At 34.6% G+C, this 23,292-nt stretch overlaps 1 long non-coding RNA gene across 1 annotated transcript in view; it reads right to left on the reverse strand.

Annotated features, from left to right (window-relative positions):
* Nucleotides 1-317: 317 nt before the first annotated feature.
* The window catches only part of LOC134809575 (uncharacterized), a 168,394-nt gene continuing 145,419 nt past the window's right edge, over nt 318-23,292 (reverse strand). Inside the window, exon 5 of the long non-coding RNA XR_010155651.1 lies at nt 318-2,191. This is a non-coding gene — a long non-coding RNA (uncharacterized LOC134809575). The remainder of the gene's footprint in view (nt 2,192-23,292) is intronic.

Here is a 23,292-nt window from a genome sequence, read left to right on the forward strand (position 1 = left end):
TTATACAAAAATAATTCCCACTGAATATTTGTATGAAAATATTAACTTAATGTTAATAGTAAAAAAGAAAAATAATTATGAGAAGAATTTCTAAACTTGATTATCCATATAAAGTCTAGAATCTCATTTAAAAATATCCCCTTGCTTATTAAAATTTCTCTACAAGTAAAAGTGCCATTTGGTCTGTGATAAGAGGAAGGAAGGAAGGAAGGGAGGGAGGGAGGGAGGGAGGGAAGGGACAAGGGAGGGAGGGAAGGAGGGAGAAGGAGGAAGGCAGGGAGATGGCAATTTATCACTAATCAAATAGAATGACAATTCTATGGTTTCAAAATTTATTTCACATGAATACAAACATTAATGAGCAGGTTCTAAATATATAACCTGAAAATACAATTGTAAGACAAATCCATTTATATATTATTATTTGTATGTTGATGTAATAAAGTGAACAGCAAAGAACTGAAAAAAAATATTTCAAATCTGAATTGTGTGTCTTTTCCACTCTTCTCTACGGCTTTGCATAGTTACCCAGATGCAGTAGCTTAAACTTTCTGACTCTTCTGTTGAGGTGATAATAAGCCACACTTTGCTGAGTTATTGTGGGGATTACATGAGAAAATGTATACTGTGATATATACTGAAATATACCATTTATATTTCTGACAACTACCAAGGAACAAATACCCTTGAGAAACATCATCGGTTAGCAATTTGATTGATGTACATTAGGTGCACTGCATTAATTGTTCAGAAGGCATACCTGTTCGGAATGGGACATTTTAGTGGAACAAAATACATATAACTAAACAACCAAATAGTAAAAGTAAACAAATATGAAGCCACGAAGTATCACAGAGACAAAAATACAAAGCCTTTCAAAAGAATTCACAATAGGCTCATTCATTTGAAGTGGAAAAAAAAAGAAAAAAAAATAAAAATAAAATAGATTGGAATGAAAGTTTCAGCATAAATTTTCAGTGTTGTGATAGTGTATATTTACAGATAATCCAAAAAACTTCATCAAGAGTCTTCTTATGTGTATTTTTGCTATTCACTCCCACCTCTATATTCTCCTTCCCACGATACACGGAAACACATTCACAATCTAGTTTGTCACAAATTAACCGAAGGGAACTTTAGAATTAAAACCAGGCTTGCCCACATCCCTTCTCAGATGCTCTAATGGCTACCACTGTGCTTAGGGAAGAAAGGGGAAAAAAAAGAGAGAAAGAGTCTTGGCACGATGGCTCATGCCTGTAATCCCAGCACTTTGGGAAGCCGAGACGGGCGGATCACAAGGTCAGGAGATCGAGACCATCCTGGCTAACATGGTGAAACCCCGTCTCTACTAAAAATACAAAAAAATTAGCCGGGCGTGGTGGCGGGCGCCTGTAGTCCCAGCACTTTGGGAGGCCGAGGCGGACGGATCACCTGAAGTCAGGGTTCCACACAAGCCTGGCCAACATGGTGAAACCCCGTCTCTACTAAAAATACAAAAATTATCCGGGCGTGGTGGCGGCGCCTGTAGTCCCAGCTACTCGGGAGGCTGAGGCAGGAGACTGGCGTGAACCCGGGAGGCGGAGCTTGCAGTGAGCCCAGATCGCGCCACTGCACTCCAGCCTGGGCAACACAGCGAGACTCTGTCTCAAAAAAAAAAACCAAACCAAACCAAACCAAAACAAACAAACAAACAAACAAAAAACAGAAAGAGGGAGAGAAAGAGAAAATGTTTTCATGGCCTACAGTAACGGTTCTTGTTTTCCATCACATTGGCTTCCTTTTCGTTTCCCAGATGTGTCTAACTCATTCATTCTATTCGGCCTCTGAACATGTACACTCTAGAACGCTCTCTCCATGGTTCTTAGTACAGCTAGTCTACCGGTATCCCTTGGATCTGGGTTTAGATGGCACCTTCTGTAGAGGCTTTCCGACAACCATATTTAAACGGACTTCTTTCAGTTACTGTCAACTTCATTCATATAACTTATTTGTAATTATCTAGGCTTTTTATTTATATTTGTGTGAAGTATATATCATTCCTAGAAGAATATAAGCTTCATCATTCATATCTTATTAGTTCCAGCAGTTAGAAGAATGTCTAAAATAGAAGAGAGATGTTTGCAGCATTAATTTTGTTGTTGAATTTCATTAACCTTTATTTTTTCATCAGGTAGCTTATCTTTGAATGATCCTGAGTGTAAAAGGGGAAAAAAGAAAAGAAAAGAATGAATCTCAATTTATAATAGCGTTAAGGAAAAAAAATAAAATGATTAAAATATGCCCAAGCAAAAGTTGCTTTCTACATAAATATTAAGATTATATTTCTATTTAATAAAATTAGAGTTCTTTTTGAACTGAGCCCTGTTTAATACATGTTATCTGGCCTAAGCTTATTGATTTTCTTTTCTTATAAACCAAATATATGTATACCCTAACATCTAAATGTTAGTTCAAACACTTAAATTTTCACTGTAACAATGTATTTTGGTTTGCAAAAGAGAAAAGTCTATGACTGCCAAGACCATTCTTGTCAGAAATGTGATTTATTTTAAAAATATTCTGTTTCTTAAACTACAAGTGGTTTAATCAGAAAACTGATTCGGAGAAATGGCTTTCCAGACAAAATATATTGAATTAATTATTTTCTTAGAATTAACTACTTTTAATTTTTCTCCTTTATGTTGTTAAAATTTAATAAATAAAATTTACCAAAGGGAACTAAGTCATTTGGGTTTAGATGCTCACATTCTTTGGCATTAGCTTTCTGGAGACACAAGGACATTGTCCTCTCTTTATGCTTAACACCCTAGATGCATCTGTCTGTCATCTTTTTTAATTTAAACAGGCAACATTGAGGATTCTTAAGAATACCTCTGACCCCTGAGAAACAGGATATATAGCAGCCCATTAATTAATTGTTTGAAATGAAGGAATATGGCACATCAAATACCATGCCTCTCTGCTCCATTGCACAGCACACCCGCGCTACACTGTCCATTTATATTTCTGACGACTACCAAAGAGCCAATACCCTTGAGAAACATCATAAGTTAACAATTTGATTGATGTACTTTAGGCAGTCAATGACTTGTTCTATCTGGAGTATTTTCGTATTTTGCATGAAAGAAAGATGGTCAAAGTATGTATCAGACCTCAAATCAAATTAAAGCCCAGAAGATTTCATTGCCATTCTGCTTTTTGTTTCATACATAAATTTACATAAAATTGAGTTACTTAAGATTTCATATCTGTTTCAATTTTCTTCCCATTTTAGACATTCTAAAATGAAAAGCGATTTAATAGAACACTGCATTAATTGTTTTAGGAGAGTTACACAATCAACTCAGCTATTTTCTAATTTAACTTCGGGAGACACTATTGTTCTTTTGCATATTCTCCCTAGTTATAATTTGTAAATTATTCACATTCATAGTCACTAAAAGAAACATGAACAGAAAGAGTGTTATCAACAGGAAGTAAAATGACAACTGGGAGGCCTGGACTTTCCTTTAATATTTTAAATGATCATTTGACCTTCATGAAGGGAATTTATCTTGCATAGAATCATTCCATAAGAATTAATAATTATATACACTGAAGACTTTTGAGTGAGGTGTCTGTCAGTTACTTTCTTTTGACACAAGTAAGCATTAAGAGTATTCCTATTGTTGGGACCAGTAAAGTACTAGTACTTTTACTAATATAGTAACCATTAAGAATAATCCAGTTTATTAGATATATTAAAAGTTTGACGGTGAGTTTCTGAATACCTTTATAGAAGGTCATGTTAATTCAACTTAAAAACTTACATTATAAAAACTGACAGAAATGTCAGTTCTGAGAAAACTGACAGAAATGTCAGTTCTGAGAAAACTGACAGCCACTCTTAACATATAACATTTCTGACTTCAGAACTAAATAATTCTTATGCAGATGATTGTAAATCTTGCCTTACATGTTTTCCGCCGATCTACTACACTAAGAATATCTGCATTTGGTTGAAGTTTAAGCAAATCCCTGTTGGGGGTGTTGTTGTATAAAGAATTAACTATTTTTGTCTGTGGCCCTTTTGCTGTTCTTTTCCATCTCAATAGTTTGATTAATCTCTACTGGGTATTAGGAATTAGGACCTACTGTTAAAAGTTCTCAAATATCTCAATTCATTGCTGCATTTTTTCTTATGATAATTCCTGAATCCGTAACACGCCTGCAGTACCCAGTTTTCCTGTTAGTTTTGTTTTGTACTTCTTTCCTGCATGCGTTAACCAGACATTTCCTTTCCTCTATAATAATAATACACTGTGAATCTTTCATTTTGCTGTTTAGAGACCCCTTAACATCCTTTTTTGACTATATGAATACATGTCTTTTCTGTTGAAACATAACCTAAGGGAGCACACGTACTTTATTATTATTATTATTCAAAAGGGTTAGTCTTATGCGCTACTAGCTCATTATTCGTTTTATTCTATTCTGTCCTTCAGTTGAACTGAATAAAAGATGCACAGAAAGATGAATCTTAAAAAGCAGAATAAGTTATCTCTTCAAGCAAATGGAATTCAGCTCACACTTCACTACAAACTCAGGTGGATAGTATAGCATTATAACTTCAATTTACTAAAATATAATATTCCTCAAATATGTTGGGAATTAAAAGGTATTTTTAATATTACATAACCTCTTTACCATATATTGCTCACATAGGTAATACCAGTATTCCAATTACTGGGGGTAGGTTGTGGTGGGGCTCAAGAAAAAAACAAAATAAAAAACCAAAAAAGTTTTGGTTACCTACATTTGAGGTTTACAGGGACTAATTCTTTCTGAAAGTCATGATTCATGAACATTTGAGTCTCCCTTATCACTGACCAGCCACAGGACCATAAAATGAAGCAACACACTGCTCTGTTCTCAATATTTTCAAACACTGTGCCTTTCTTTCCTGCTAGATTTTTGCCTTCTAAATCAGTTACAAAATTGTATTTATCATTGTAGGCCTAAAGCTTAGCATAGTTTCTTGCTCTTCTCATGCTGATAGAAAGAATGGAAGCAAGAATGAAAGAAGAATGCAGATGAGGAGGCAGGAAGACAAAAAATGTAGGAGAAAAACAAATTGGCACAATAGTCTACCTACTTTACAAAGCTATTGTAAAGACGAAATACGTGGAAAATGCCTGAAAAAGAAAACATTATAGTAAAAATATTATGTATTTGTTTTGCTATATGCCAGGCACTATTATATGCATGTATGTATACACACAGACATATGTGTATTTTGTACATGTATATATGTGTATACATATATGTGTGTGTATTTGTATGTGTATATATATGTGTGTGTTTATATACATGTATGTGTGTATATATGTATGTGCATGTGTGTGTGTGTATTCCAAGTTTTTCAACAACCCTTTGAAGTTGATGCTATAGCTTTCATATTACAGGGAGGAAACTGTGTCTCTAGGAAGAAAAGTAAACTTTCTAAGATTTCAAAGCTGGAAAGTGGCTGAAACAAGATTTTAACCCAGTCTGTCTAACCAAAGAGCACCTTATTCTAATATTCATTTAAAAATGAAATGTTATTTAATTTCAATTTGAGAAAAATTATAATCTACCTTAGTTCAAATAAAGCTAATTCATTAAAATGAGAATTTATCTATTTTATTTTTTTATCTCTCTCCTGACTTTCAACATTTCATCAAGCAAGAAAACAGGAAGAAAGGAACAAATGAATGAAGGAAAGAAGAAAGGAAAAACGGAAAGAATGAGAAAGAGAGAAGAGAAAGAGGGGAAGGGAAAAGAGAGGAAAGAAAGGAAGGGGAGTGGGAGGGAGGACGGGGAAGGGAGGGAAGGAGGAAGGAAGAAAGGGAGGAAGGGGGGAAAGAAGGTAGGGAGGAAAAGAGAAAGGAAGGAAGGGAGGGAGGGAGGCAGGCAGGCAGGCAGGGAGGGAGGGAGGGAGAAAGGAAAGAAGGAAAGAAAGAAGGTAGAGAGGTAGAGAGGAAGGAAGGAAGAAAGGAAGGCGGGAAAGAAGGAAGAAAGGAAGGAAAGAAGGTAGAGAGGAAGGAAGGAAGGGAGGAAGGAAGGAAGGAAGGGAGGGAGGGAGGGAGGGGAAAAAGGGAAAAGAAAAGAGAAAGTCTCTTCTGTCCTCCAAGCCCACATTTTTAAACTGTCTATGGTTTCAAATATTTCTGATCATCACATTGTTGCAGATTCGATGTGCGCATTATGAAATTTTTACTTTCTATATTTGGCATCAATTAAAAAAACCTACATTATTGTTTTCTAGGGTATTACTCAGATAAATTCATTTGATGATAGCTAGTGGATCTTTTGAAGATATCATTTTCAATTCAACAAAAGAATGGTTTCAGCATACTCTAAGAAATTAGAAATCAATCCCCAATATTATATATTTTATCTCCTTTATTTAACTACTCTAGGTCATATTATTATTATTAGACAGATTCTTGCTCTGTTGCCAGGCTGGAGTGCAGGCACGATCTCAGCTCACTGCAACCTCCGCCTCCTGGGTCCAAGTGATTCCCCTGCCTCAGCCTCCCAGGTAGCTGGGATTACAGGCATGCGCCACCAAACCTGGCTAATATTTTGTATTTTAGTAGAGATGGGATTTCACCATGTTGGCCAAGATGGCCTCCATCTCCTGACCTCGTGATCCACCCGGCTCGTCCTCCCAAAGTTCTGGGATTACAGGCATGAGCCACTGCGCCCAGCCTCTAGGTCATATTATCAAAATTAATTGTCTAGCCTTGTCAGGTATATGTTGAAAATATTTGCCTAGATATGTAGTCCTCAGGTTCTCTCTGTACAGGGTTATAGATATATTATTTATGAATGATAAAGTAAAAAGCTATACCTAGGTTTTCGCCATAACATTGAAATTTACAACTCAGAAATCTAACATCGATTGTTTACTTCATATTCCAAATGCAAAAATTTTCAGTACAATTACAGACAATAATAGGAATTAAAGTATATTTTATAAATTTAATATAATCACTATATACATATACATAGTTTTAAACTAAGTGGCTACAAATACAGCTGATGCCCCTTTGTGCCCCTGCCCGACCTAACTGTGTACTTCCCCTTATGCTCATGGGCAGTGTTAATAAATTCGAGGCTTATCTTTCCATTAAAAATAGATATGTACATATGATACATTTTTCACTAAAAAATGTATATGAATTTTATCATATTGTATGTAGCCTTCTCCAAATTGTTTTCTATTCAACATTATGGATAAAGTTCTACCATTAAATAAATATTTAAATGTATAAATAAGAACTTGATAATCCTGCATCCTCTTCAACTACACAGCTCTCTTTTTCTTCTCATCTATTTTCTGTGTAGTTCCAGCTACTTGGGAGGCTGAGGCAGGGAAATCACCTGAACTCGGGAGGCGGAGCTTGCAGTGAGTCAAGGCCGCATCACTGCACTCCAGCCTGGCGACAGAGCGAGACTCCGTCTCAAAAAAAAGAAAAGAAAAGAAAAGAAAAAAGTGTTTTCTGCAGCTGCTCTTGCTACACCCACGCCTCCCAGTTCCCTTTGTCTTTTACTCTGGTCACTCTATAGTTCTCACTAAGATTATTCATTACTTTTGCCAGATATATTTAGATATCATTTTACTTTTACTTTTCAATATAATTCAAAAATTGTTATGACTTCTTTATTCTTGATTTTTTCTCTTCTGATCAGCTCTACTCTATGATTTACAACACCACCTTAGATTTCGAACTGGATATTTACATATTTGTTTCCTGCCTATACTTTTTCTCTATCAATAATCACAGATCTAGTTTAAGCAAAGATTATAAAAAATTCTTAGCAAATCTTATCACAAAATATTACTTGGGCTTACGGACAAATTCCCGAAACCTAATGCTTCCATCTTTCTTTCTACTCTTTAGTTCATTCTGCTGGCACTTTAAAACAAGAGATATTTAAAAATAAATAATAATCTATGCAAACCAGTTTTTAGTCAAATAGAGTGCCTCTAGAAACCTACTATTTAAGAGCACTATTAAATTTTGAATTTGTTTGGTAGTCTTGAATTGTTCTCTTTCTGAAAATCTTTGGCTTATATTTCATATATTGTGTAAAACAAACCCCAACGTTGACATATTAGAGCAAAAATCACTGTAAGAGTTACAACAAAAACTACAAGAGCTGGATCTTAGAGGAGTCAACAGCTTCAGGTACAACTTGGTGAAGAATGCTGCCCGAGAACACTTCTACAAGACAGCCAAGTGGCATGGCAACCAAGTTGCCCACTTAGGCTCTCTATTTTGGAAAAGATAAATACTTGATTAAAAGAGCAGAGAGCCACCAGCACTCAGGTGTGGATATGGTTTTATGCAAAGTGTGGCATACTGTACTTCCATGGAAGTGCAAAACCACATAGTAGTAGAGTGTAAAGTCTATACCCCCAAATATCTGTGTGATCTTTGGACAATTATACATTCTTTTTGAGTCTCAATTTCTCTACCAGTAAAATGAAAATTACAGTCATACTCACTTATTTGAGATATTTAGAAGGATTATGAATTTCAAGAATATAAATGTTCAATGTGTAAATTACAATAATTAATAAACGGTCACACTTATGATGTTAGTTTGGAAAAACTGTACTAAACTTCCCTAGATAGCTACAGAAACAGTATATTTTGCTTATTTGGATTGTTTTATCTCTAAAAATCCAAACAAATAATACTATAGCTCTGTTTCTTCTATGAAATTTTAAAAGCCACATTAATGAAAGATCAAATACAAAAAGAAACACTGTTATGCAAATAAAACTGATTTGATCGAATGGACCTTTCAAAAATAGAGTAAACACACATACACACACCAAGAATATGTGATCATATACATCCTTATGTCAAATATTTCAGTTATTCAAAGACTTGTTTTATTTTAAAAATTTGGATTCTGTTTCTTTTTGTAGCAGTAGCACTAAGCAAAAACAAATAGATATGTAGGCACTAAACATTGTTAATTCTGCAATAGCTGGGATTCAGCTTTTCTTAAAACATTAAACAAAATAAAACGATAAAGCTGTATTAGTTTATTTGGGCTACTATAACAAAATACCATAAATAAGTTGGCTTTTAAGCAACAGAAATTTATTTCTCGCAGTTCTGGAGATTGGAAAGTCCAAGATCAAGGCAATGATCTTGAGTTGGTATTTGATGAAGGCCTGCTTCCTCACAGACAGCGTCCTTCTTCCTATATCCTCACATGGAAGAAATATTGGGGCTCTCTCAGGCCTCTTTTGTAAGGACATTAATCCCATTCATGAAGGTTCTATCCTCATGACCTAATCACCTTTCAAAGGTCTCACCATCTAACATCATCACATTGGTGATTACATTTGAATATATGAATTTTGAGGGCACAAAAACGTTCACACCTTTGCAAAAGCCAACCAACACACATTAAGAAGCAAACAAAAACAGGATCAGTTTTCATTAGAGTACAAACCCCAAAGATTTTGAATAGGAAATAGTACATAATTTCTCTAGTTTACTTAGTTACATATATTAATCACAGTTATGGAAAGGGTAGGCAGAAGGTCATTAATATTATTGAGCTATCTGCTGAATAGATTTTACATTAAACAAATATATAATTTGGACAAATTACTGGCTAATATATTCTTTTAGAATTAGATGCTTTGCTTAATTATCAATATTTTAAAACTGATTTATGGTAGTCTATTCTCAGTCATAGTTGTGATCATTTTAAAGTGAAGACATATACCAAATCATATCACTTCTTGGAAAAAAAACAAAAACAAAAATTCCCATCCCTCTCCTAACTCACTCAGAATAAAATCTCACGCCCCTACCTTAGCTTACCAGGTGGTCCCAGTTCCTACAACCTTATGATTATTTTCCCAGACCTAAAATTCTATCTTTACTCTTTTTACTCAGTGGGCCTCAGTCACTCATCTCCTTTTACACTTTTGAATGTGCCAATCATGCTTATTGCAGTGTTACATTTACTGTTCCTTATGGTTTGAAATTTTTTTCCTAATACATCTGAAAGACTTCTTCATTATCACTTCATCAGGTTTCTGCTCAAATGCTTCTATATCTGGAATAGTACCTTACTCAACCCACAGTTTACCACGCTGTAAAGCAGCTTTCATCTTCATAGCTCTTATCGCCATTAACATAATAGACATTGACCTGTTTACATTCTGTTTGTTCCTAGTTGAATGTAAACTCCAGGAGAGCAGGAATTTATTTCCCATTTGTATTTGCAGCACCTACGAGAGTTCTTGGCACATAATGGGAGCAAAATATATATTTGTTGAATCATTCAATCAACTGAATGAATGAATGAATAATAATATAGTCATTAAGGACTTTTTAAAGTTTAAGTATTTGAAGTTGGCAATTAAAAGAATACAGATCTCTGGATAACAGGCATATAGAAGATAAAAATACTGATTTGTGTTTTATGTCTTTAATATTTTAATTTAGATGCTAAAATTTTTGCTAGATAAAAAAGTACTCCTTGGAATCTGCTAGTATAGGTTCATGTTATTTTACCATAAAGATGATAATTATACATTCTTTATCCGCCACTAATTTAAATTCTTTAAATATGTTATAAAATTTCAGTCCTATTCACTTGCTAATTTGACATAAACTTCTTTTAAAGAAGCTACATTGTATTACATGTTATGTGTATGTCATTCTAATCTTAAGTTTAACTTTTCCTTTTTTCTACATAAATGAGTCACACAGTGTAAAAGGGAGATTTTCAAATCATCACTAGAGATTAAAAGAGTGATCCCCTCCCTAATATGTGAAACTTGAAGGAATTAGATTAGAAAATATTTTGATCGAAAACATAGGTTGATTGTGCTGCCACAAATACCATAATTGCAAAACAAAGAGGAAGGGAAAAGGGGAAGGCACAATAGATTATTTGTATGACTCCCAATCCTGTGTTGTACATGCACACACATAAACAAACACGCACAGATTCATTAGTGTATCTTGATCTTGAGTGATGCCTCCTGTCAAAAAATAGACAGACTCTGTGGAGCCCTACACAGAGCAAGACAACTGAAGCACTACCTAGTCGGTAGCTGGGGCTACAGGTATTATGAGTGACCTGGTGAAGAGGGACTGATGGTAATGAGACATCCAATAATGCTTATTTCATAGACTGGCTTGAAAGGTCCCTTTTCTTGTCAGATTTAACCTTAACAAGCAGCCAAATCTAGGTTGTGTTGAATAAATGTAAAATTCAATGTCCTATCACCTTACAATATTACTTCTTCTCCACACAAATAACAGAATCTTTAGGAAGCTGAAAATCACAATAACTTTAATCCCTTTCCCATTGGTTTTGCTCTGATATTGAATAAAGTGTGGAGGATTTCCATAGTCACTTAGGAGCCTTACTTGGTTTCTGCCATGGAACAAAGAACACTTAGGTCTGTAAGTTTGAGCACACAGGAAAAAAAAACACAGATACAGACACGTAAAAAAACTCTAAAAGTTTAAATAGCAAAAATAAATAATAACATGTATTCCACAATAAACATGGGTCAAGTACTACTTTGAGCTTTTTATAGGTATTGAGTAATTTATTCATTTAAAAAAATCAAATATAATACTTAAAATTACAAAGGTAATTATTTCCGATTTGTCTTTTTTTTATCCATATATATAGATATGGATCTAAATATGAATGGATATAGTTATAACTATGTAGATATTAATTTTCTATATAAGCATTAAATAGGAAATGATAGTAAACATGGCAAATTATGCCTAAATTATATTTAAATGTTAATTTAAAAGCAGAGAATATAATTATGGCAAATAATTTAATACATTATTTTTCAAAGGAAATTCAGATTCTTGAAAAACACAAACATAAAATATTGAGGCAATTTTTCTACTTTATAGATGAGTAAATCAACTCAAAGAAAATTATATAAGTTGCTTATAAACACTTAGGAATAAAACACTTCCTAATCATGAGATAAAATGTAAAACTAGCTGGACACAGTGGCTCATTCCTATAATCCCAGCACTCTGGGGGGCTGAGACGGGCAGATCACTTGAGATCAGGAGTTCGAGACCAGCCTCGCCAACATGGTGAAACCCCGTCTCTAATAAAATTACAAAAATTAGCTGGGTGTGATGTTGTGTGCCTGTAATCACAGCCACCCAGGAGGTTGAGGCAGGAGAATCTCCTGAAACCAGGAGGTGGAGATTACACCACCGTACTCCAGCCTGGGTAACACAGCAAGACTCTGTCTCAAAATAAATAAATAAATTAATAAATTAATTAATATAATAAATAAGTAAAACAAAACATATATTAATAGCAAAACATATATAATTACCACAATCACATCAATATTCTATAAGTAACAGCATTCCACATTACAGAAAAAGATGATCTTTTAAAGTTATGTTTCAGATTATTATTAAATTGATAGCAACCATCAACCAAGCTATCCCAAATAAAATTAGAGAGCAATTTCATTTATGAATATAGTAGAAAATAATTTTTAATATGTCTAAAAAGTATTCAATATTATAATATAATAAAACCTGTAAAATCCAAATGTTTATTCTAATAATATGTATTATGTTGTATATTTGTATATTAAGATGTATAGTAATATATTTCACTGGTGTGATACTTTAAGGGAAGAAAATGAATGTAGATCACATCAATAGATGCTGACATATAATTTTATATAATTAAGCATGTGTTAATGAGTAAAGCAAATAATAAACTCCTGTTGGCTTAAGGGGTTATTCTTAAAAGTGGCATTAGATCTATCTGAAACCAACAGCATAAATTAATTACTACATGCGACTCTTCAAGCTCAAACACTTACAAGTAAAGCATGGAAACAAGGAATGAAAACAAATCATTTCAAAGACAAGGTTTATGAAAAAACAACGTCTTTTGAAAAGTGTCTGTTCATATGCTTCACCCACTTTTTGATGGGGTTGTTTGTAAATCTGTTTAAGTTCTTTGTAGATTCTGGATATTAGCCCTTTATCAGATGGATAGATTGCAAGAATTTTCTCCCATTCTGTAGGCTGCCTGTTCACTCTGATGATAGTTTCTTTTGCTGTGCAGAAGCTCTTTAGTTTAATCAGATCTCATATGTCAATTTCGGCTTTTGTTGCCATTGCTTTTGGTGTTTTAGTCATGACACTTAATGCAGCCAATAAACATGAAAAAAAGCTCATCACCACTGTTCATTAGAGAAATGCAAATCAAAACCACAATGAGACAGCATCTCACATCAGTTAGAATGGCAATCATTGAAAAGTCAGAAAACAACAAATGCTAGAGAGGATGTGGAGAAATAGGAATGCTTTCATACTGTTGGTGGGAGTGTAGATTAGTTCAACCATTGTGGAAGAGAGTGGGGTGATTCCTCAAGGATCTAGAACTAGAAATACCATTTGACCCAGCAATCCCATTAGTGGGTATATATCCAAAGGATTATAAATCATTCTACCATGAATACATATGCATACGTACGTTTACTGCAGCACTATTCACAATATCAAAGACTTGAAACCAACCCAAATGCCCATCAATGATAGACTGGATAAAGAAAATGTGGCATATATACACCATGGAATACTATGCAGCCATAAAAAAGGATGAGTACGTGTCCTTTCCAGGGACTTGGATGAAGCTGGAAACCATCATTCTCAGCAAACTAACACAGGAACAGCAAACTAACACAGGAACAGAAAACCAAACACCTCATGTTCTCACTCATAAGTAGAAGTTTAACAATGAGAACATATTGGCACATGGAGGGGAACATCACACACCAGTGACTGGGGGTTAGGGAGCCTGTTGGGGGTTGGGGGGCAAGGGGAGGGATAGCTATAGGAGAAATACCCAATGTAGATGACAGATTGATGGGTGCAGCAAACAACCATGGCACGTGTCTACCTATGTAACAAACCTGCATGTTCTGCACATGTATCCCAGAACTTGAAGTATAATAAAAAAAATCTGTAGTATATCTAAAGTCTTTCATTTTAATTTTAGTTCATTTCATTTAACAATTTGCCAGCCAAAAGAGGGCTATGGCAGCAAGGAGGTGGTTAGGGGATTGTACAAATTATTTCAACCATCCTTTTCTCTATGTTCTCTGAAATGGCTATTAATAGTATTGGATTTCCTGGATTAATTATCATGATTGATTTGTATTTCAAAGTGTGAATTTTATTGTATTTCCTTAATTTTGTCTTTTAGCTACTCCTGATATTTTCTTTTAGCAATCAAAGTTTTAATTCCAAATAACCCATACTTACACACAAATTTTCCTTTCTCTTTTTAAATAACAGTCTATCATTCATTACTTAATCTGTTTGATCTGCAGTTTTGAATTCTTATCTGCAATCTCAGATGCACAGCATGCGACAACCAAGCAATAGCGTCTAATCGACCATAGCCTAAGAGACTTCTTCCATTCTGCCTCGTTCGTAAGCTGCTATTCATCTTCCTAACACTAATTCCCATCCATCATAAGAGAAACTGATTTCTCTTTGTTTCCTTTGGGAACCAAAGCCTCTGATACCCAGTTTTATCACTCACGAGTTTTACCTTAAACACCAGAATGTGATTCAGCGATTTTTATTTTACTACTTTATAACAAGGATGGCCTTTCCTTCGTTACCCAATAATATGTGCTTCATTTCCATTTGATACTTCATCAGAATGGTCTTTGCCATTCCTATTTCTAGCAAATTCTCTTCAGGCTTACATAAGTATTCTCTAAGAAGGTTGAGACTTTCTCAATAGGCTTCTTTCTGAGTCTTCACCAGAGTGACACTTACCAGTACATTCAGGACAATAGAGGCTTTTTCTAGCATGCACTCCAAAATTTTTCCAGCCTGTACCCATTACCCACTTCCAAAGAATACAGTAGTTTTAGTAAATATTACTAAATAGTAATAGTATATACTTCTAAATTGATAATCAATTTACTGTAACTTCTTCAATGTATGAGAGTTTTCGTTTCTCAAAAGTTATCAGATAATAATTTGCCAGTCTAATATATTAAATCATATCTAATTTTTGCTTGATTTGTGCTTCTTTCATTACTCTTAGGTTTGATTGTATTTTATACTCTTTTTTAATACTCTGAATATGTCAAAATATCCTTTCAGTTTTCTGCAGGTCCTGCTCATTCTCATCTATAAGATCTTAACACAAATAACATTGTTCTAGAGAAGTTAGTTTGGATTATCATATGTGGTTTCTAATTACTTTTTTTCTCATCTCTTTGAAAATGTCTTTTATGACACTGATCACAACTTGTACTGTCTTGCCTAATTATTTGTTAATTGTTTACATCCTCTGTTCCACAACCCACAAATCAATGTACTCCATGTTGACATGTATTATAACTCTTTTTTATACCATACCCCAACGTCAAAAAGAACTTCACACGTAGTATTATTACATAAGTTCTTGCGCCATAAATTAATTAATCATAAAACAATTATGTGCCAACTGTAGAAAATTTCAACTAGAGTATAATTTCCAGGAAAGGCAAGATTTTTTCCTATTAATTAATGAACTAAAAAAGTGCCTGGTATTTAATATATATTTAATATTTATTTATGAAATTGAATTATTTTGATTCCTCAGAAGTTGCTTAAGGTTATCTGCTATTTTTAACCCAAATAATATAGAGTTAAAATTGCTAAAAATCACATAAATAGAAAAAGTATTATTTCCAAATTAAATAAGTATTGGGTGTTACATCACACACACACACACGCACACACACACACACACACAAACTTTATCTCTGCAACTTATATTTGGAGGGCTAATTTAAATCATGGTGAAGATTTTCCTTTAAACAAAAAAATTAGAGAAAAAAGATAAAGTCGATATTAACATATTAAGTCAGTGTTGGTGGACAATTGAACTACATCATGAAGGATCATCTTTAGAGCCTTTCTAAACATAAAATAACTTCGTTATTTTGGCGAGTACATGAAACAGCTCACAAATGAGCTGACACTTTGCAGGAAGCAATTATTGCCTAAGGTAGGAAGTTTAAATGTTTGCTTTTCTTTTATGCATCATGAAGGGGGAAAGGTCTTCCTATATGTAAAAAAGATAATGATGTTGACACAAAGATTATAAAGAGCCATATTGCTTTGAAAAACTCTCTGAAATTCTAGTTAAAGATCAAAACACTCTTTTACAAAGCACATCTGAACAATGTGTGATCGGAAGATGGCAAGAGTTGTACTACCAAATCTTTGCTGGTAGTACAGCTTTTCCACATATTAAATCATCCCTCCTTCCTTTGTTTTTCTTTTTTGAATGGTTGTATCAGAACAAAGAAAGCTGATTATATGTCTTCCTGTAGGGAAAAGAGATCAAACTACTCAATGTGATGGTTTATGTATATAAATATACTTGTGTATATAAATACCAGTTTCTTCTTATTGTTTAGCTGGATCTATGTGTGTCACACTTTTACACTTTTGCATAAACCAGCAAGTTTGCTACAGCTAACAAAGGCAAAAGCATTGCTACAGATGTTCTTTCTGTTAATTGGAAAATAAACTTAATGAAAAAAATTAAGTTATTCTGCTCAGCTTATCTATGCTGGGCAGCTGGTTTAACTCAGTCCTTCATCATGCATCTCAAATGCTCCATCCAGGACAGCAGAACAGCCTAGGCACGTCCTCAAGATAATGCGAGGGACACACACTTGCAAATAGAAACCTACCCATAAATCACCTCCAAAAGCCTAGGCTTAGAACGGGTATATTATTTACTTCTACTTCAGTCCTTGACAAAGCGCACATAGAGCTAAGGGGTAAAGCTGGTCACTCTGCACATGGTGAAAAGACATTGTCATATACTAGCAAAAATGTGGAAATAGACAATAGAAAGAAGGAAGGGATTGGATCTATGGGTGCATTGACTGGTGCTTTTGTAACTCCTTCTAGCAATGTTAACTTATTTTAAAATACAGGTTAGGAAAGAGAAAACATTTCTGAGAACTTTGGTCTTTAAACTGTCAAATGTATGGGTCTAGATACCTACATTAGGGCAATAACTACAATGGAAGTCTAATAGTTTATGGTAGGGACATTAGTTTTTCCATTGTAATTGCTGTAAGCCTTTCTGGTTATAATTCTTATTTTTAGAGTCATATGATTATGCTATTATAGGCTACTAAGTGCTTGATAAGAATATACTGATTTAAACATTATCACTAGTGCAAAGGAGTATCAGATTAAACATTAAATCCTTAAGTAATTAACTTAATAAGTTGCTTTAAAGAAAATACCATGACAATCTTCACTTAACTGGAGTTAAATCATTTTATCTAATTTTGTAATTTCATTTATTGATAGAAAAATATATAGCATGAGACTCTGTAATGTGCACAGTTTTCTACATCTTCACTTTTTGCAGTTATCCCTAACTGGTTTAATATATCTTAGTAAACTAAAATTCTATTTAACATATACTGTAGAATTAAGATCACCAATTCAAAGAGCATGATATATGCTAACTCCTATATAATGTAGTCATCAATATTGACAGCCTGCAACCTGTTTTCGAAGTTAAAGAAACAAGATTTTGACAATATGTTATCTAATCTGTTTGTATAAAACAAAACATTTTTGCCAAACTAAGTGTTCTTGAATTGAAATTCTAAATAATGCTGTTAGGTTAAGAGACTTAGTCCCAAAAGCTGCATACATTGTTTCTGAAATCATACAGGAAAAGAGAGCCATATAAACACACAAAAAAATGTGAAAAGTGCATTACTCCAGAAACGTATACACTATAGTACTCATTTGTAGAAAGACTCTTGAGTTCTAACATTGCCTCATATATTTTTACTATCTTTTTCAACACAGCGAAGGGTGGTTACTCATTCTTTTGGCAAATGCAGAAATTGAGGCTGGGAACTAAATAAATGAGATCAGGTATCAGTGTAATAAGCATTATTATATACATATGAATTCAGTTCTCTTTTAGCTTATATAAAAGGTACTTCATGTATGAATTAGGTTTGGTAAATATAATGAGTCCGTCAATTAGTAACTGCAGCCAGAAAATTTTAAGTGCCCTTTCTTTGAAAATTCATATGGGATACTGAACAAAAAGTGGGACAGAAAAGTAAGAGTCTAGTAAAAATATTTGCAACCGTGGATAAGCAAGTTTAAATTTAAAACTGCTGAAAATCTTCACAATACCACCACCAGGTAGGCATGTTTATAACTACATACAGAAAAATACACTCAGCAACACAATTATAATTTTAATTCGTATTTTAAAATCAGGATACTATCCCCAACAAAATAAAATACATAGAAGAAAATATTAAATTTTTGTATCATGTAAAGATATGAAAATTTATTGTAAAGTCCAAAAAGCTAAACATGGTCTCTGCTTATTACTCTGGGATTGTTGCTTACTATCCCCATTCCTCATTCCCTGGTGTTTTGTTTTGTTTTGTTTTGAGACAGCGCCTCGCTCTTTTGCCAGGCTGGGGTGCAGTGGTACAATCTCGGGTCACTGCAACCTCTGCCCCCTGGGTTCAAGCGATTCTCCTGCCTCAGCCTCCCAAGTAGCTGGGATTACAGGTGCCCGCCACCACGCCCAGCTAATTTTTGTATTTCTTTCAGTAGAGATGGGGTTTCCCCATGTTGTCCAGGCTGGTCTTGAACTCCTGCCCTCAGGTGATCCAATCTCCTTGGCCTCCCAAAGTGTAGGATTACAGTTGTGAGCCACTGTGGCCGGCCTCCCTGGTCTTTAAAATACTCATAGCATATACACAAACACAAAACAAACAACAACCAGGTCACATTAAATATACCTCAGTTGCTGCACTCTGCCATGCTATCTCTTGCCATGATTTCACCCACGTTGATCCCTTCGCCAAGATAACTTTTTCTTCTTGCCTTCATCTCTTTTACCTTTTTGGATGTCTCTTCATTTTTAACTATTTTATTACTATTATTATTATTATTATTATTATTTTGAGACGGAGCCTCGCTCTGTCGCCCAGGCTAGAGTGCAGTGGCGCGATCTCGGCTCACTGCAAGCTCCGCCTCCCAGGTTCATGCCATTCTCCTGCCTCAGCCTCCCGAGTAGCTGGGACTACAGGCGCCTCCCACCATGCCCAGCTAATTTTTTGTATTTTTAGTAGAGACGGGGTTTCACTGTGTTAGCCAGGGTGGTCTCGATCTCCTGACCTTGTGGTCCGACCGCCTTGGTCTCCCAAGGTGCTGGGATTACAGGCGTGAGCCACCACGCCTGGCCTTATTTTTTAAAGGGAATCATATCATGCCTGTAATCCCAGCACTTTGGGAGGCCGAGGTGGGCATATCACGAGGTCAGGAGATCGAGACCACCCTGGCTAACACGGTAAAACCCCGTCTCTACTAAAAATACAAAAAATTAGCTGGGCTTGGTGGCAGGCGCCTGTAGTCCCAGCCACTCGGGAGGCTGAGGCAGGAGAATGATGTGAACCCGGGAAGCAGAGCTTGCAGTGAGCTGAGATCGGGCCACTGCACTCCAGTCTGGGCGTCAGAGCGAGACTGTGCCTCAAAAAAAAAAAAAAAAAAAAAAAAAAAAAAAAAAGGAAATCATAACAATTAGCATTATTTTTTGTGATAAAATTAAATGAGTTAATGCTTGCAAAACACATAGGCTAGTTACAGAAACATACAAAGGGTAATATATATTATTTTAAATATTACTACTCACCCTACAGATACCTGCCTAAGAATCATTTCCATCTGCAAGTCTCCTCTGGCCCTTCTAATAGTAGGCTTACATCCCAAATGTGCAACATCTATGTGCCCTGACATATTTCATGTTGTGTTACAATTGTGGGTTTACTTATCTGTATACTCCCTTTACTCGTCTGTAACATCACTGAGAAATGGTTCTCTTTTTATCTCATATAATAACTATCAAAAAGAGAAAAATAAAGATGATATGCAAAAAACAACATGCATTGTGGCATGCCAGAAGATGATATGGGCTGTAGACTAATCCCTATCTAAATTGTTTGAGGGCCGCCAATTTAGTTTTTGAAAGATGAAGTGAAAAACATTTATGGTGATTAAAAAGAAAGGCCAAAATGCTATCAAAAAAACTGGGTGAAAAGCACCCGAAATTATAAAGATTGAGTATACATATATATACATTTGGAGAAGAAAAAAAACATTAAAAATTCAGTTACAGTGGCATATTCACAAACTGTGTTAATCAGGGTTATACAGAGAAACATAACAAATAGAATATTAGGTATGGATTAGAAAGAGAGAGAGAGGGAGACGGAGCAGGAGAGGGAGGGAGAGGGGGAGAGAGAGAGAGAGAGAGAGAGAGAGAGAGAGAGAGAGAGAGAGAGAGATTTATTTTAAGGAATTGCCTTATGTAATTTTGGAGTCTGGCAAGTCACAAATCTGCCAGGTCGGCCAGAAGTTGGGAGACCCAGGGAAGAAGTCATGTTGTAGCTCCAGTCCAAAAGTAATCTGCTGGCCCAATACCTTGTCCTTCAGAAGACATCAGTCTTTTTTCTCTTAGAGTCTTCAAGTAATTATTAGAGACGCATACCCACATGATGGAAGGTAATCTGCTGTATTCAAAGTCTACTGATTTAAATGTTACCCTTTAGAAATAACTACACAGCAACATCTAGACTTGCATTTGACCAAATATCTGGGTACTAGGACCTACCTAAGTTGACACATAAATTTAACCATCACAACACTGGAAAAGTGAGGTTTGAATTAATTTTTTCTCTCTAGGTTTTAGCCCACTGGCCAGTTATTTAGTCTCCTTCGTTTCAAAACAAAAGTCATAATGAGACAAGGTTTGGAAAATGAGGTGCCTGATGGAATCTGCCTGCCCTAGGCCTTACTTTTGAAGAATTAATGGCTACTTTTTATTCATAGTAGTATTCCTGTTATTAATTAGAGTAATTCTGTGCTGTATTTTGCTGTTATAAGCACAGACTTTCAAGTGATGTAATCAACAACTTCCACAGCCTTATATTCCAAAGACCTGAATCTAAACTATTGAATATCATTAGTAAAGCAATTCTAATCAAATATTCACAAACTCTTGTGACAGCCTTCAAATATCTACAGAAAAGCAAAGAAAAATTTATCATTGTAAGTATTAAAAGGTCATTATTAATTAAAAAGAAAGGTGTTTATAAAACAGACTAGTGCATGGCAGATGGCACATTCACAATAAATGATATTGTTATTTTGATTACCACTTCATCTTTCTGTTAGAAGAGCAAGCAAGTAGGAGAATAAGAATAAAAATCACGTCAATGTGGACTAAGGCCTATCTTAATCCATGCATAAACTTATGCATTACTTAATATACTTTTACACCTTCCAAATGTTTGCATGAAAACATACTAAAATATAATGTCAGACTGTTAAAAAATAAATGAACAAGAAAGTTACATTACCACAATTACCTTAATATCTTGTATAGAGAAAGAAATTAACTTCAGAGTATTCTACCAAACTCAATGTGTATCTTGCAATTACATATTTCTTGTTATAATAGAGATTGATTCCTAATAATATAGCCACATATGAGTCTAGCTTGTCAGTGCAATATGCCATCAAAAGGGGAAAATAACTACTTAGGGAGAAGTTAGGTAAAGAACTCTTTAGGCTGACCTTTTGCTGATAAATTGATGATGTTCTCATTAGCAGCAACCCTGCTGTTTGCCCTCAATAAAAGATAACATCCTGCTGTTAACGTAATTTCCATTTTTGTGATTTAATGACACAATTATATTGAAGATACTTTTTCCAAATGGATTAGGGTTTAAAAGAAGGTAAAAATGTTTTAAACATTTGTATTCTGTTTTCCCCAAACCAAATAATGTTTTTCACATTGTGTGATTATATACGATAAATACATCAGAAAGGTGGGTGACACTCAAGTCATTTTTAAATATACTTGCTACTAAAAATAACGGTTATTAAACCTTGTATTATAAATATTTTAATATTTTTGTCTTCTGGTACAGCTGGCATTATTGTCCATAGGATAGTCAATTTATTTTGTACCGTGAAAAATATTACATCTTTTTCTCTGAAATTCAGATAACTCTTTTCATAATTTAACTGAATCCTGATATGGCAAAAGCCTGGTCATTAGTTATATTTTCAGAAGGGAAGCAGCATATCATTACGGGGAGAGCAGAGACTTTGAAATCTGGCAGATATATGTTTAAATTTTGGCTTTAACCTTTATTAGATAAGTGATTTTGAACAAATTATAGTCCCTAGAAAAATATTAGTTTTTTTCATCTGATTAAGTAGTGAATGGAAAATTAGATAATGGATATAAATCACATGGTTTATAACTGATGCCAAAGCTCAGGCCTTTTAACTTGGGGCATCTAATAATTTAATGAAAGAGGGCACCAAGGAAGGAGTTTCTTTCATTGTTGAGTCTCTTGCCTTGATTCATGGGACAATTAAATAATCCATAAATTGTGATATATATATATATGTGTGTGTATATATATATGTTTCTGTGGGAATCATTGTTTCTTTATTTTATTATGATTCAAATGTTTGTCCATAAAATACTATTAGTATATTTCTTAATTGTACTGGTCAGTTTGTTTTTGAGAAAAGGACATAAAAAAGAAAAGCTCAATAGAAATCATGTAAATATTGAACACTTGTAGAGCATTGTGGCTCCTATAATCAATTCCAAAGTAAAGACAAGGCTTTTATCAGACTCTCCTCCCACCACCGCCCCCCCCGACACACACACGCACACTTTCCCATAGACATGAGTACCTGGAAAAGAAAAGACAGACAGTGGCACCTTAGTTGGGCAACTGCTGTACTCAGAGGAAAAACAGGGATCCGCTAAAAGGCAAAAGCCAGCAGAGATTGCTGTCCCCTGTAGGGTGCAAAAAAGATATTGTTGGCTGGTGCAGTACTAGAATTTCTAGCAGAAACAGACACTGTTATGACCAAGGCAGAAACATCTTAGAATTTCCCAGAAATATTAGGGGTCAGATTTTGCAGATATTTAGATGTCTATTGTAAACAATCAGAGACAGAAAGCGGGCAAAATCTGAAAATATTTGTTTTCAAAGTTATGTAATAACATAGCTTTCTATAACTGTATGGCATGTTACCATTGTGCTGTTATAAACAATAGAGATTTGCCCTTTAAAAAACAATATTCTATGTATGTATATATATA

The sequence above is a fragment of the Pan troglodytes genome, chromosome 2 (assembly GCF_028858775.2).
Source record: "Pan troglodytes isolate AG18354 chromosome 2, NHGRI_mPanTro3-v2.0_pri, whole genome shotgun sequence".
NCBI classification, from domain to species: Eukaryota; Metazoa; Chordata; class Mammalia; order Primates; family Hominidae; genus Pan; species Pan troglodytes.